Here is a 14,190-nt window from a genome sequence, read left to right on the forward strand (position 1 = left end):
TATGGAAGAAAAAATACAATTTCATATAAGTGCTAAGATGAAAAGAAACTCTAGGCAAGAGAATGAGATGATGCCCTGGCAGCTGTTGTAGAAGGGGTGGTCAGGAAGGCCTCTCTGAGGAAGAGAGATTGGATCAGAAACTTAAATGGCATGCAAAAGTGAGTCGTGCAAGGGTTCTGTGGATCCAAGGGAACCAGTGCTGTGGCTGGAGAGGAGGGAACCAGCTGATTTAACCATGGTGAAAGAATGAAGGGAATAGGGAGGTGAGGGGAGGAACTTGAATGAAGGAGAAAGACTGGCATGCCTTCTGAAGCTCATCGGATCTTTCTCAATTTTTTGGAAAAGAAAAATGTGAATACAATTTTTAGAACAGCAATTAAAAGATTTGTGGTTGACAGTCAAATAAGTCCTCTAGCTAGTATTTATTTATGGTGATCAAGACCAGCGGTTGGGTTTTCTCTAGGCATGGAAACTGACAGAGATGAGTATTAACACAAACACCACTTGCTAATTGCATTTAAAAAGTAATACCATCTGTGGCCAAACAAATAGTACATGAATTCTTCTTTTATATAAAGTATAATAGACAGCTCCCAAGAAGGCCAATGGATTGGCACAAGTTCACTGTCCTCCCTACTAAACTCCACCAGCAATGAAGACTTTGCTTCTGTATCTCTCTGCACTTCCCCAGGGGGTCTGCACTGCGTTCCCAGAGCCTCAGTATCCGAATTTCCAGGGTGTTCAGAGATGGGGGTTAACTACTTCCCCCTACTGTCTTCCCTTCTTACTTCTGAACATAGTGCCCAGTCTCCCCCTTCTGAGGAGACCAATTTTAATTCCTCCCAGTAGCAGCCCTGATGGTTTGAGCTGCCAGTCTCTGGAAGCTGCTCTCCTGATGGTCTTTCTCCACGCAGAATGAAATGCTGTATTTGTATAATAAGCTAAGCCCTGCTGATCACGATTTTCACAAGAAAGACTTTTGAACATAAAGTTTTCATAAGAAAACTCATTTGAACATGGCTGAACACATTCTCTAGGGCATCACATTCGAACCTGTTTATTGTCTGCCCCCCTCTACTAGAATGAAGCCCCCTGAGAGCAGGAACTTTGCTTTTGGACTGTGCTGTCTCCCAACCTTGGACCACAGTCTGGCACTTAGTAGGCACTCCATGAATGTTTTTGGAATGAAACGAACCTAACAGCTTGCTTGTTTTATCTACGGCCTACATTTTGAGTGTCTGCCGCTGATGTCAGACTGCTCCTTTTTCTTACAAACCTCCTCCCTTGGAAGGAGAGTCAGGTCCTGGTCCTCCCCCCCGCCAGCAGGCTCCTGTTCTCCCATCCTCCCTCCTCCTGCATGAATGGCCCCAATTCCTCACATTCGCAATCTCCAGAAGTGCTCAGTTTCTTTACACTGTAATCCCTTCAGGCCAAACGCCCTGACCTCCTTAAATCCTTCTTTTCTCTTCTCTCCTGGGACTGCTGGGGCCTCCTGGCAACAGCCATGCTGCCGCTGTGGCCTCTCTCTTGGCATCAGGAGACACCTTCCCTCAGCCTTCAGTTTCTCCACACCTGACCTAATGTGGCCCTGCGTGAGCAGAGAGGCGAGGGGTGGGCAGGATAAGGAAGATGATATGGGGGGATCGTTTTAGGGAAAGCGTTTGAAGGGGATGAAGTCACCCAGGTGCTGTTCCCAGCTCTGCCCCACCTTGCTGTGTGACCATGAATGAGCCACCTTCCCTCTCTGCTCTATGTCTTGGTCACAGAATAAGGAAATGGGAAGAAAGGATCACTCAGATGGCTTCTCTCCACAAGATTGAGGCTCTTCTATCTTACACGTTTTCCACCTTCCCCTCCCTCCCAACCCACAAATGCCACAGGACACATCCCCTTGCCACCATCGTGACTACGTAGGGTGACAAGCTCATCCCAGTTTGCCCAGGACCTTCCCAGTTTCAGCACTGAAAGTCCTAGGCACACCAGGTCAGGTGGTCCCCCATGCCTATACCACCAGCTCTGAGGGCACAGACTGGCCTTGCTCACAGCCTCCTGCCCACTGCCGCACACCATGATGCAAGCAGCAGGTCTTCCGTTGGTGTTTGTTGAATAAATTCCCTTTCAGGTTCCACAAAACACACGTTCATGCCACATCATGACACGGTCTGTAGTTCGTATCTTCACCTCAACACTGAAGCAGAATGTACATTGCTGAAGGGCAGGGCCAAAAAGAGGGAAGAAGAGCATGTCAAGCAAGACATCTACATCCTTCCTGGTCATGCCATCCTCATCACTGCAGACACTGAACTCAGGACAGAGGGCTTTGTGCTGCAGTCCAAGTCACCTTGAAAAGAACACGCCTCCAAGAGCTGCATGGGAGAGGACTGCTCTGGACCCAAGCCCAGAGCTTTTGCTCCAGAGTCCAGCCACTTTCTCGGCCTGGCAACCCAGCACTGACCCAGTGGCCTTTGCTCCCAAATCTGTACTGCTAAGATGCCCTCCCAGAGCACCTGGATTTTCCAGAATTGGGCCACCCACACACTCTGCTCCAGTCCTGCCGCAGCCGGGACCCTGCCTACTCACCCAGAGCCTCCCTCCCCTCTGCCCTGATGTCTGCCTCTGCACTTGCCTCTCTGCTCACCTCTGCAGAGAAGGGCTGAGGACACAGAGCTCTGGAAGTCACACTCTGGGACCAGCCCTTCCGTGTTTAAGCTCCTTGAGAACTCACAACTGCACGAGACCGAGCCCATGCTCATTTTGAGAACAGGCATATTCTCCTGTAAAATTAAGCCATAAAAACCTCCCTTTTTACTTTTATTCTTGTTGAAAGCTGAGCCATTTTCCACTAGAGATAAAAAAAACAAGGCATTTCTGAGAGGGGAGGGATATGGTTGTCTAATAAGCTGGAATTGATGGCCATGACAGACTCCATTCTATTGAGCTCTGCACACAGAAGGAGATGCAGGGATGGGGAGCAACAACTTAGGGGGCTTCTCTGCAGAGATCCCCCAGGACTGTTTGGAGATATGTATGAGGCAAATTTACATCAAGGGCTTCAGTGCTGTACGATCATGTGAGAGGCGGGGAAGCAGTGGAGGAATATGTGAGGTAAAGCCCGGTTCTCGGCCACCAGATAAGACCCGGGGCGGTGGCCAAACCTCATGCGCTATAGCCAGACACCTCCATCTTGGATTGGCAGACCCTCCCCTCTTTGACCTCAGCAAGTCTGCAAGGTCCTAGTCTATCAGAGTGAATTGTTCATAGAGGCTGCTTGACCTGGGGGTGGGGGGTGGGAAGAGTGAGCAGGCCCCTTCTAGAATGAAGATCAAGGTAGACTGTGAACAGGGGTCTGTCTGCCAAGACACACTAGGAACAGCATCCAGCTATGCCAGGGTTCTGGGAGTGAAGACGGGGCCCACCTGACAAAGCAAGTGAGACGGTGGCACTCCAGGCAACCACTCCCCTCAGGGGATCTTCCTGGTCCTGCTTTCTCCCCAGGCTTTTCCTGGAGAGTCCCTCCTCTCTCAGCTGTAGTCAGCACACAAGGGTTCAGGCTCACTAACCCCCTGGGACATACACCCAGGGAGAGGGTCTGGCCCCAGGATCGGCACTGTCTTCTTGGCCCTCAAGGCCACCATGGCCTCACTCCAGCCTCTGTCTCCTACCTGTACGCATGGGACTAGCTTGATTATCCTCTGGCCTTACTCAGATACATGTAGCTTCTTCCAGATCTTTCCGGATTAGATTCCCAGGCCTGTCAGCTCCCAGATTGCAGGACATAATAAAACCAGAGGATGAAGGCAGTGTGGAGGTTCCCATTGGCCAAGAGAACAATCAAGACTGTCCCTCCTTCTGGCTGGTATCTGTATCCCCATAGCCTCTGGGGCTAAGAGACTGCAGGGTGTTTGCTGCCCCACGCGGAATACTCAGAAATAATACTAAAAACTTCCATTTACTGTTTACCATATGCCAGAAACCATGCTGAGACTTGTTCAGATGTTTTTACTATTTTCCCCATTTTATTCCTTTCTACAATTCCGTATGGTAAACAGCATTATTATCCCCCATTTAACAGTTGAGGGAAATAGAGTCGAGATGGTAAGTTATCTTCCAGGGTTTAAACCTGGGCTCATTTGATTCCAAAGCTTGTCTTCATAACCCTGCTGAATGATGGTTCCTATATCTTCCTTTCCATACCCACCCGGAAGTGCTGACAGTGAGACAGTGGTGTTGTGTCACTGGCAACCCAGAGACCTTGAGCGAGGGGCGAAATGAAGGAGCTGTTCCCAGGCTGCCAAATCTGCATGAAGAATGGAGAGGCTGTATTCTGTCTAGCAGGATGACATGGACAAATACGATCAACACTACTGAGCCTTTGAAGCCCAACATGGTCTTCCTGTGACACTCCTGTCTCTGAGATGTACAATCCCGGTGACTCCTTGCACTGAGGCTGCTGTGTCTTCTGTTGTGTGGCATCTCCATTTGACTCACAATTAACAGGACCAGTGACTGATTTCCTGAGCCCCAAATAGCCATCAAAGAGCTAGCTGCAGGCCTATGAGGCAGCCTAGCACAGAAGCTCTGCGTAGCTGGATCTAGTAATTTTAAAGAATGACCAGTGGCCCTGTCCAGCCTTTCTCATGGAGGGGTTGAATGTAGGAGATCCTAAGAAGGTGATAAGTGAGGAGGCCCAGGGGAGCAGAAATGATGAATAGGAAGAAGGGCGTTGTCATTGAGTAAACCGTAGACGTGGACATGAAGTCACTGTTAGAAACACAGCAGAAGTGGGGCAAACAGGATGGCAGGCTGGAGCTGTCCAGGATGTCTTGAACCATGCTGCCTCCTCCAGAGCCTGCCTGTGTGGCTTCTCATTGTGTGATTGTGGGCCTTCATCAGTCTTCAAAAAATCCCAACCACCTGTGGTCACCTGCAGGTCACCTGTAGGTTTGTTTCCTTGCTCCCTGAGAACACGTACATAACCCAGTAGAGAAAGACCAATTCCCTTCCTGGGCTGGAGTCCAGTCCCCTGTGAGACTCTCACAGATTCTGCTTTTCTTTCATGCCATGTACATGCTATTGCAACATGTTTCTATATGTGATCATTTAACAAACGTCAGTGTCTCCACTAGACTATAAGCTGTACAAGGTTAGGGCCGTGTCTGCTTTGCTCATCAGGTATCCCTGATACTGGGTATGAAGTTCAGCACAGAGTAGAAATTCAGAATGCACCTGGTGATGGGCTGAGTGAACACATGAATAAATGAACAGCAGAAAGAATTCAGGTCCATGAGGGCTCTGTGGATGGGAATTCTACCATGACCTGATGGGAATGGAATCACTGAGTTGTACATTTACTCCCTGCCTGACTGCAGCAATAAGACTAGATCATCCCACAAGCCAAAGGGGTGAAGAACAGGATGATGGAGGCAGGGTGGGGATACTAAGTATATCCAGGACTTCAGAGATTTGGCAAGACACTACATCTGTCCCAGATATGGAAGAGACAATGGACATCTGTGAACTGGGAGTTCTGCAACGCAGGAGAAATCGGCCAGACCTGCATCTAAGAGCAGAATTTGGTGCAGGAATTGCTGATGAGTAAACTGCTAAGTATATGTGATCATCAAAACATCCAACTTTCATCCAGAGGCAGAAGTTCAACCATCATCCTTTCAGGTGAATTTACCAATTTAGAGAAAGGCTCTGCTATGTAAAATGTAGACGGAAAATAGGAAATCAGGAAAGAGAATCATTTACAATGTAAGCAACCAACAGGAAGCAGGGATACCATTTGTCCCTAAGACGTCTTAGAGATCTGGGGAACGTGGGATCCCTGGGCTGAATGAACAGCCACCCAGGGAACAAAAGCCAGCTGGCTCTGATGGCAAAGCCACATTAGGGGCACTCTATGTGGTGGGTTTGTCAGTGAGCAGGCCAGGCCCATAGCACCTACAGCTGAGGAAGGTGGGGCAGAGCAGATCTGCTGGGGCAGGGAAAGGCAGGTCCTGATAGATCCGCCAGGGCAAGGGAAGGCGGATTCTAAGGAAGAATGGGGCAACTTTGCTTTCTAGCAAAGCCTGGCTCAGGGCTCGGCCTCTGACGCCCAGAATTCTGGGGCTGGAGAGAAATTACTCCCCCAGGGACTTCTGTGTAACCTGTCCTGCAGTGCCTGTCTGGCCCTGCTCTCATCTACTGCCAGGGCAGTGCCCTGTCCCACGTGCTCCTTGTCCACATAGCAGTCCTTCAGGTTGTTAAACTCATGAACATGTTCCCCCAAGTCTTCTCTTTTACAAATCAGAGACCCAGATAGTAAAAGTGACTAAAAGTTAAATAGCAGTTCCTATGTGTCAGGCAGTGGCCCATGAGCTCTACAAACATTACACAAACTTTGCAGTATCATCCCTAATTTACAGATAGGAAAACCAAGGCACAGAGAGGCCAAGCAACTTGTTGGAGGTCACTCAGCTTATAAATGAGAGACCTGGCCTTGGAAAGTTGGGAACCAGGTTTTAACTACCACTCTATAATCTAAACAGAAATTTCACCTGTTTGTCATACTACCGAATTTCTCTTCTGGGTTGTCCTCCTGTAAATACTTCACTTTCTCAACATCTCTTAAAACCCAGTTCTGCAGTTGTGATCTGAGCAGCAGAGTAGAACAAAGCTATCACCTCCCTCTTTTAAAACATTATACTTCTATTAATATAGCTCAAGATTACATTTCAAGAATAACATTATACTCTTGGCCCACAATGAAATTAATATTAACAAGAACCAGAGGTATTTTCCCAAAGTACTTTAGTTAAAGAGTAATTCCCCTTTGTTTGTACAGTTAGCGTGTTCAATGCAATGGCAAAATCATGATTAAGAATGTTTATTTTAACCCTTTGTCCTTAAGTTGCCTTCATGGAGAACATATTGTCCATAGACCTCTGGGTCTCCTCCACAGAGACAAGATCCCAAACTAGGAAAGTTCACCTGGGCCGGGCTGGGCAGGGCAAGGTGATAAAATAGTGTCCTGGAATCATAAGACCCCAGTAAAAGTACTGGCTCGGCCACATAGCGCCTGTGGGAATTTGAACAAGTTTCCTAACCTTGTGAATGTTCGGTATTCCCCTTTATAAAATGGGAATAATAATAACAACCCCAGAGCCACATGAGGATAAAATTAAATAGGAAAGTGTATGTTAAGCATTTTTACAGAACCTGGCACACAGTAAGTGAGCAGGTGACGGCTCGTGAATCTTTCGCTCATGGTTAGCAACTCTGGGATGGTCCAGCAGTCATGGCCTACCTGCTCCTGCTGGAGCCATCTCCCTCCTCCTCCAGGACCAGCTACAGAATTTGTGGGGCCCAGTGCAAAAGGAAAATGCAGTGCCCTGTTTAAAAATTATTGTTATGAACTTTAGTATAGTGACAGGAGAGCCTTAAACCAATCACAGAGCCTTTCTTGTTCCAGGATCCTGTGCAACAGGCTGTACACTGTCTTGTTTTCCTAATACTAATATTGTCACTGTAACAAATTATTACAAACTTGGTGGCTTACAACAACACAAATTTATCATCTCATCATGCTGGAGGTCAGAAGTCCAACACAGTCCTCGCTGGGCTGGAAGCGGGGTGTGCAGCACTGCATTACTTTCTCAGGAGGACCTATTTTCTTGCTTTTTCCAGCAACGTGAGGCTGCTCACATTCCTTCCCTCATGACTGTCTCCTATCTTCAAAGCCATCAGTGGCCGATGAAGTCTTTCTCACATTGCCATCTCTCTGGTTGAACTTTTGCCTCCCTCTTCCACTTTTAAGTGCCCTTGGGGTTAGATTGGGCCCAGCCAATGAATCCAGGAAAACTTCCTTAGTTTAAAGCCATCTGATCAGCAATCTTCATTCCATCTGCAACCATAGTTCCCCCTTGCTATGTAACATTACATACTCATAGGTATGGGGGATTAGGATGTGGACCTCTTTGGGAGGCCATTATTCTGTCTACCCATGAAACCAGGACCCCCAAAGTTCAAAGATGCCAGATGTCTCTCTAGAGTCTGGACTGTTAAAACAATCTTGCCCACCGAACACTCAGAGCCCCATGAAATGGTCCCTAACCTGCTCCCAGGAAGACCAGTGCCCCTGGCTCTGGGCTGTATTCTTTCTTTGCTACTATCCTGTCCTGCTTCTTATCACTTTGGTGCTCACAAAGGATTACCTCCAGCTCCAGACCCAGGGCTCTTTTGTGAGCCTGTGTGTGGATCTGTCCCAGTTATTCCCACCTAGGGCTGCAGAACATATTCTGACCACCTTTGCCAATGCCTCCTGTCCTAGCCCCAAGCCCTAACCCACCTGTCAAACCCAAGAGCCAGTCCATCCTAACCCCTGGGAGGGAGGGACATGGGCCTCAGGGGACACTGGTGAGAAGGGCAAAGTCATTACTGATAAGGCTCAGGAGCCTCTGAAGATCTGCTGGCAAGAGGCAGGAGGCAGTGCGTGCCAGAGGCTCTGCCTTGAGCTGCCTTGGAGGGAGGCCATAGAGTTGCCATGGAAACACAACCCTGGAGCTTGAGACCAGAGCCCCCACTTCTATCCACACCCATGATCCCTTAGACTTTCCTGTGCCCCTTGTTTGGAAACAGCCACTTCTTGCAGAAAAGAATGTGACATGAGTCTGAAGCCGAAGCCGCAGAACTGGAGAGCACACACGTGCCACCTGCTTGGCCCGGCTGTCACTGGGGTGAGAAGCCCACCTTCCCAAATCACCTCACACTGGCTAGCTCACTTCAACCCTGCACCGTCCTCCTTCTCCACAACTCACACCCATCTTTTCAGTGACCTCCCAAAAGATGTCCCCTCCTCCTACCTCTCCACCCCTTGGGCAAAGGACTTCCTCAGTCGCTTTCTCACATCTCCATTTTTCAAAAAGAAATGATGTTTCACTTACACACAGTAAAATGCACAGAGCTTCAGCGTATAGTTCAATGAGTTTTGGCATGTGTACGCCTCTGTAGCCCACACCCCAATTGAGACTTGATGTTTCCTTTTCCTCTTCTTGCCCCTCCTAGATTATTTTGGAGCCTACCAATAAGGAGAAAGAGGGTGGACACCGAGAGGCAGGAGGAAGCACACAGAGAGAGCCATAGGACATCTGGAGCCTGCGGCTGGGGCCATGGGGGATGGAGCTGGGTCCAGCCAGGCTGGGATGAAGACTTTCTGCCCTTCAACCCTGAGACTAGGTATCTTCCCAGACCAGGAAGGAAGCAAGTGAACCCCTGCCCAGTCCTGGCCAAGGCCCCACATGGATGAGGTCCAGGAGGCTTCACCAGAGGAGTCTGAAGTGTCCTGCCTCCCCCAGTTCTTCCCACCTGGATGGCTGAGGGGTCTGCTCTACTGCTGCTACAAAACTGCAAGGAGGATGAATGGCATTTTGATTTCCCCAGGAGCCAAGGGGCCTGGATCCTTGAGGAAGTTGGTCCCCTCTTTGTGCAGATGAGGTTGGAAAAACTGGCACACTTCCTATGCCTATTACATATTCATAGGTGTGGGGGATTAGGATGTGGACATCTTTGGGAGGCCATTATTCTGCCTATCCATGAAGCCAGGACCCCCCAAAGTTCAAAGATCCCAGATGTCTCTCTAGTCTGGACTGTTAAAACAACTCTCCCCAGGGAAGCCGGCACAGGGAGGTGCCTTACAGATGCCACCCTCCAGGCCCCGCCTCCCTGCCACAGAGAGGTGCCTTGCAGATGCCACCCTCCAGGCCCTGCCTCCCTGCCACAGAGGCACCAGCGGGACAGTGCTTCTGTGGCCATCACATCCAGGCCACTGCCTTACTAAAAGCCTGCAAGGACAAGTCCTCCCCACCATGGAGCCTGGGAAATGGTCAGCAGACTCGCCCTCCCACCAACCTCTGTCTGGGTTCCCATCTCAGTGTAAACTCCAGGAAATATCCGTCCGACGCTTTGTTGGGTGCCCGGCACATGATGAGTGCTCAGTAAATGTTGGCTGGATAAAAAAATAAATGAGGCCTAGCAACTGGCTGGACCGATGTTTTTCCTTCTAGTTGTGTCCTGTCTTGTGTATAAGGCACTGGCACAGCGTGGTCCTATCTCAGCCACATGACAAGCTGGGTCAGATTACATCTTTCAGTACCAAGAAAAAAAGGAGACAAAGTAAGTGACTAGCTAGAGGTGAGAGAAAGGAGGGTGGGCAGGATTCTGAACACTCACTTTCTGATCTAGGAATGAAGCCAAGAATAACATCAGGGTTAGAATTTGGAAGAGTAGAGCCAAGAATACCAAGAGCAAAGTGTGGAATACAAGCAGCAGGAACAGAAGCTCCGAAGAGCAAACTGGAATTCACAAGAGGCACAGGGGCTCTGGCTATGGCAAGAGCCACACAGCATGAATCTTCCAGAGACTGCAGTGACTGTGGGCTTCCTCTCCACCTGCTGACCCACATCCTCTCGGTCCAAATCCCAACATTAGCCAGAGCCCAGGCATCATTCTGAGCCTTGGCAACAAGCCTTGGTTTCATGTTCACTAAAACAGTTTTTTCCAACATGTAGACGCCGACCTTCCTCCCTCCAAAACTGATCAGCAAATGTTCAGTGCTATATTGTTAAAGCGGGCCTGCCACTCCCATTAGAGTGACACAAATAGATGCCTCAAGGCAGTGTGAGGACAGTGGTTACATGCACAAATTCTATTGCCAGACCACCTGCCCCAGCTCTGCCACTAGTGACCTTGGGCAGGAGATATCATCTCCCCATGCCTCAGTTTCCTCTTCTGTAAGATGGAGGCTAATCATAGGACCTACCTCAGAAGGTTTTACTGTGAAGACTCAAGGAGTTCTTATAAATTAAGTGACAAACATATGCCTGAAAACATGGCTTATCCTATATAAATGTTTGCCAGTGTCGTTTGAAATAGGATGAGAGTAAAATTTTGAAAGGATGTTTCCAAAATGAATTAAGAAGGATGAGCCAAGCAATGGCCTTGTTACAAGGCAGGGATGTTTTTATGGAAATTAACAGACAAAAGGAGGCACTGTTTTACCTAAGCACATACTTGTTTTGTGTGGTCCACCAACAGCTCTCCAATCTCGGGCGTGCGTCTGGCACGTGAGCTGAAATAGAGCTAGACAGAGCCTTCCAAGTACATGTGCAAAGAGAACCCTCCACTGTTAAAGCCACTTTCACAGAGCCCTCCCTGAGGAGTGAGGAGGCTCTGCTCTGCCTTTTATCAGAGATTCTGTTTTTCTGTCTGGAAAAAGGGGCTGACAGAAGTTGCTTGGTGCCACGGGGGAGGTGTGGAAGCTCCACAGACTGTAAAGTTCTGTGCAGAGGGAAGGTCTTTCTATAAGGACGATTGCTCCTCTCCAGCAGCTCAGAAGAAAACTGTAGAATTCTGCCCACTTAAAGTCCTTCAGAGTTCCTCCCTCTCTCAGGCAAATTCCTCCCACAGGTGAGAGTGGGTGGGGCACTTCTCTCAGTCAAAGATCAAGGGCTCCCACATGCGCTCTCATTGTGCAGCATTGTGCACAGTCAAATCAACAATGGTGGGCCGATGTCAAAGCCACGATCCGGCATCTGAGACATGGGCTCAAGGCTCAGCTCAGTTGCTTATCTGACTGTGTGACCTCAGACAACACTCTTTCCGCTCTTCAGTTTCCTCAACTCAAACGGGAAGAATCTACCATTGCCTGGCGTACCTTCACTGCAGTGTTAATGTGGTCCAAATGGGAAGGGCATTATCGGCACATCCAGCACTGTGGGAATCCCAGTTGTTGTTATAACCAGGTTATAATCTGTAAAATCCACCCTTTCCTTGGCTTCCTTTTCATTTTCCCTTTAATTTTGAACAAATATGGATTGAGCTGTGCCTGTGTTTTGTAACAGATTGACTGAAAAGTCCATGGCTCTTCTTCTGGCCAAGGTCATGGCCAAGTCCCCTGCAGGAACTAGAGGGCCCTATTCCTGATGACCTCTTCTCCAGAGTCCCTGTGTGCTGCCCCCATCAAACCAGCTCCTCTCCAGACCCAGGAGTGGTCTCTGCAGCTCCTCTGTGGACTGAGGCCCCGTGACACTTAGCTGAGGTCACCTTCAGGATATTTCCAGAATCCAACCCCATCTCAGCACCTCCCCTGCTGCCATCATGGTCCAAGCCACCACTGCCTCTCACCTGGAAGCCTCTTAACTGGTCTCCATGCTCCCAGCCTTGCCCCCTCAGTCTGTTCTCAGCATAGCAGCCACAGGCACTTTGCAAGTGACAATTAGCATATTGCTAATCTGCTCAAGCCCTTCCCATGGATCTCTGTCTCACAGAGTAAATGCCGCACTCCTTGCAAAAGCCTATGAAGCCCTTCTCCTGGGATTCACCTTGACTGCACATCGGAATCACCCAGGAGCTCTAAACAATACTGAAGCTGAGTGCTGCCCCAGAAACACTTATCTAATTGGTCTGGGGTGTGGCCTTGGCATCAGGATTGTTTTTTAAGGCTCCTGTGATGTGTAGAATGTGCAGCAAGGTTGAGAACCACGGCCCTAATGATCTGCTTCCTGTTGCTCCTCTGGCCTCATCTCCAACTACTGCCCCCTTACACACCCCATTCCAGCCACAGGGGCCTCCTTCCTCTTCTTCAAACATGACATGCCATGCATGCTTCTGCCTCAGGGTCTTTGCACTTGCCACTTCCTCTGCCTGAAAGGTACTCCCCCCATCCTCCAACAGTACCCTCATGGCTTGCTTCCTCTTCTCCTCCAGGTCTTTGCTCAAATGTCACCCCTTACTGAGGTCTTCTCTGCCCACCCAGGAAAAATTGCAGCTCCCCACTCTTGTCCCAGGTGTCTCTCTCTCTCTCCGACTTTATATTTCTCCATAGCACTCACCACCGTCTAACATACTGCATATTTGACTTCTTTGTTTTGTTTACTCTCTGCCTCCACCCAACTAGAATGCCAGCTCTGTGAAGCAGGGGTTTCTGTATGTTTTGTTCACTGCTTTGTCCCTTGTATTAGTCCATTCTCATGCTGCTATGAAGAAATACCTGTGACTGGGTAATTTATAAAGGAAAGAGGTTCAATTGACTCACAGTTCTGCATGGCTGGGGAGGCCTCAGGAAACTTACAATCATGGTGGAAGGCACCTCTTCACAGGGTGGCAGGAGAGAGAAGGAGAGCCAGCAGGGAAAATGCCAGATGCTTATAAAACCATCAGATCTCATGAGAACTTACTCACTATCATGAGAACAGTATGGGGGAAACCACCCCCATGATTCAGTTACCTCCTACCTTGTCCCTCCCACAATATGTGGGGATTATGGGAACTACAATTCAAGATGAGACTTGGGTGGAGACACAGCCAAACTGTATCATCCCTGTGTCTAGACTATGCTGGCACAGAAGTGCTTAATAAATGACCTGCAAGTGAAAGCACATTTTCTCTCCCTTTGGACATCCTCAGCTGCTTTTTCATCCTAGCCCAGCCAGGTTCTCCCAGAGCCACAAACAACCATACCCAATTATACAGTATACAGCAGGTGTTCAATGAATGTCTGTGGAGCTGAACTGAATCTTCTCCCTAAAAGAACACAGCCTCCAAACTCAGCAGCAAGATCTTTCTCAAAGACTCCAGATATAAGCTCACTGTGGTTTGCAGCTTTTAAAAAAATGTAAAAATGAGGAGAAAAGGGGGAAAACACTGTGGTGGGAGCTCACAAAAATTAATGAGATTTTCTCAGCTGAGGTACATGCCCACATTTTTAATAATTGGGAGTAGTAAGAATTCTCACTGAACCTTAAAGGAACATCCTTCTGTAACAAAGAGAGAAGTCAAGACAGACTTCTCTGTCAGATGTAACGACTTGTTAGCCCCACAAGATGGATGTACTTTAAAAACTAATTTACAGAAAAAAGATTATGCATAAAATGCAACTAATTGGGTTAAGATGACGTATTAACAGGAATGTGAGATGATTGTAGTGTCCTTAAGGAGTAAATTAAGTTGTTAACCCTCAAAATCTCTACTGGAAGAAAGCTTTGCCCCTACTCAGCTAATGGAGAAACTGAGGCTGAGGGAAGAGGAGAGTGACTTGCTGAACGCAAGCCGAGGGGACAGGCCCTGGCTGAAGCAGGAAAGGGACCCAAGAATCCAGGCGCCCAGTCCTGCTCTGTTCCCAGCACTCTGGGGACCCCATCTCCCCACAGG

General features: G+C 48.7%; 1 protein-coding gene across 2 annotated transcripts in view; it reads right to left on the reverse strand.

Moving 5' to 3' along the window:
* GALNT18 (polypeptide N-acetylgalactosaminyltransferase 18) overlaps window positions 1-14,190 on the reverse strand; it is a 349,733-nt gene that overhangs the window by 161,998 nt on the left and 173,545 nt on the right. The gene's annotated exons all lie outside the window — the stretch shown is intronic.

Source organism: Gorilla gorilla, chromosome 9 (genome assembly GCF_029281585.2).
Source record: "Gorilla gorilla gorilla isolate KB3781 chromosome 9, NHGRI_mGorGor1-v2.1_pri, whole genome shotgun sequence".
NCBI lineage: Eukaryota > Metazoa > Chordata > Mammalia > Primates > Hominidae > Gorilla > Gorilla gorilla.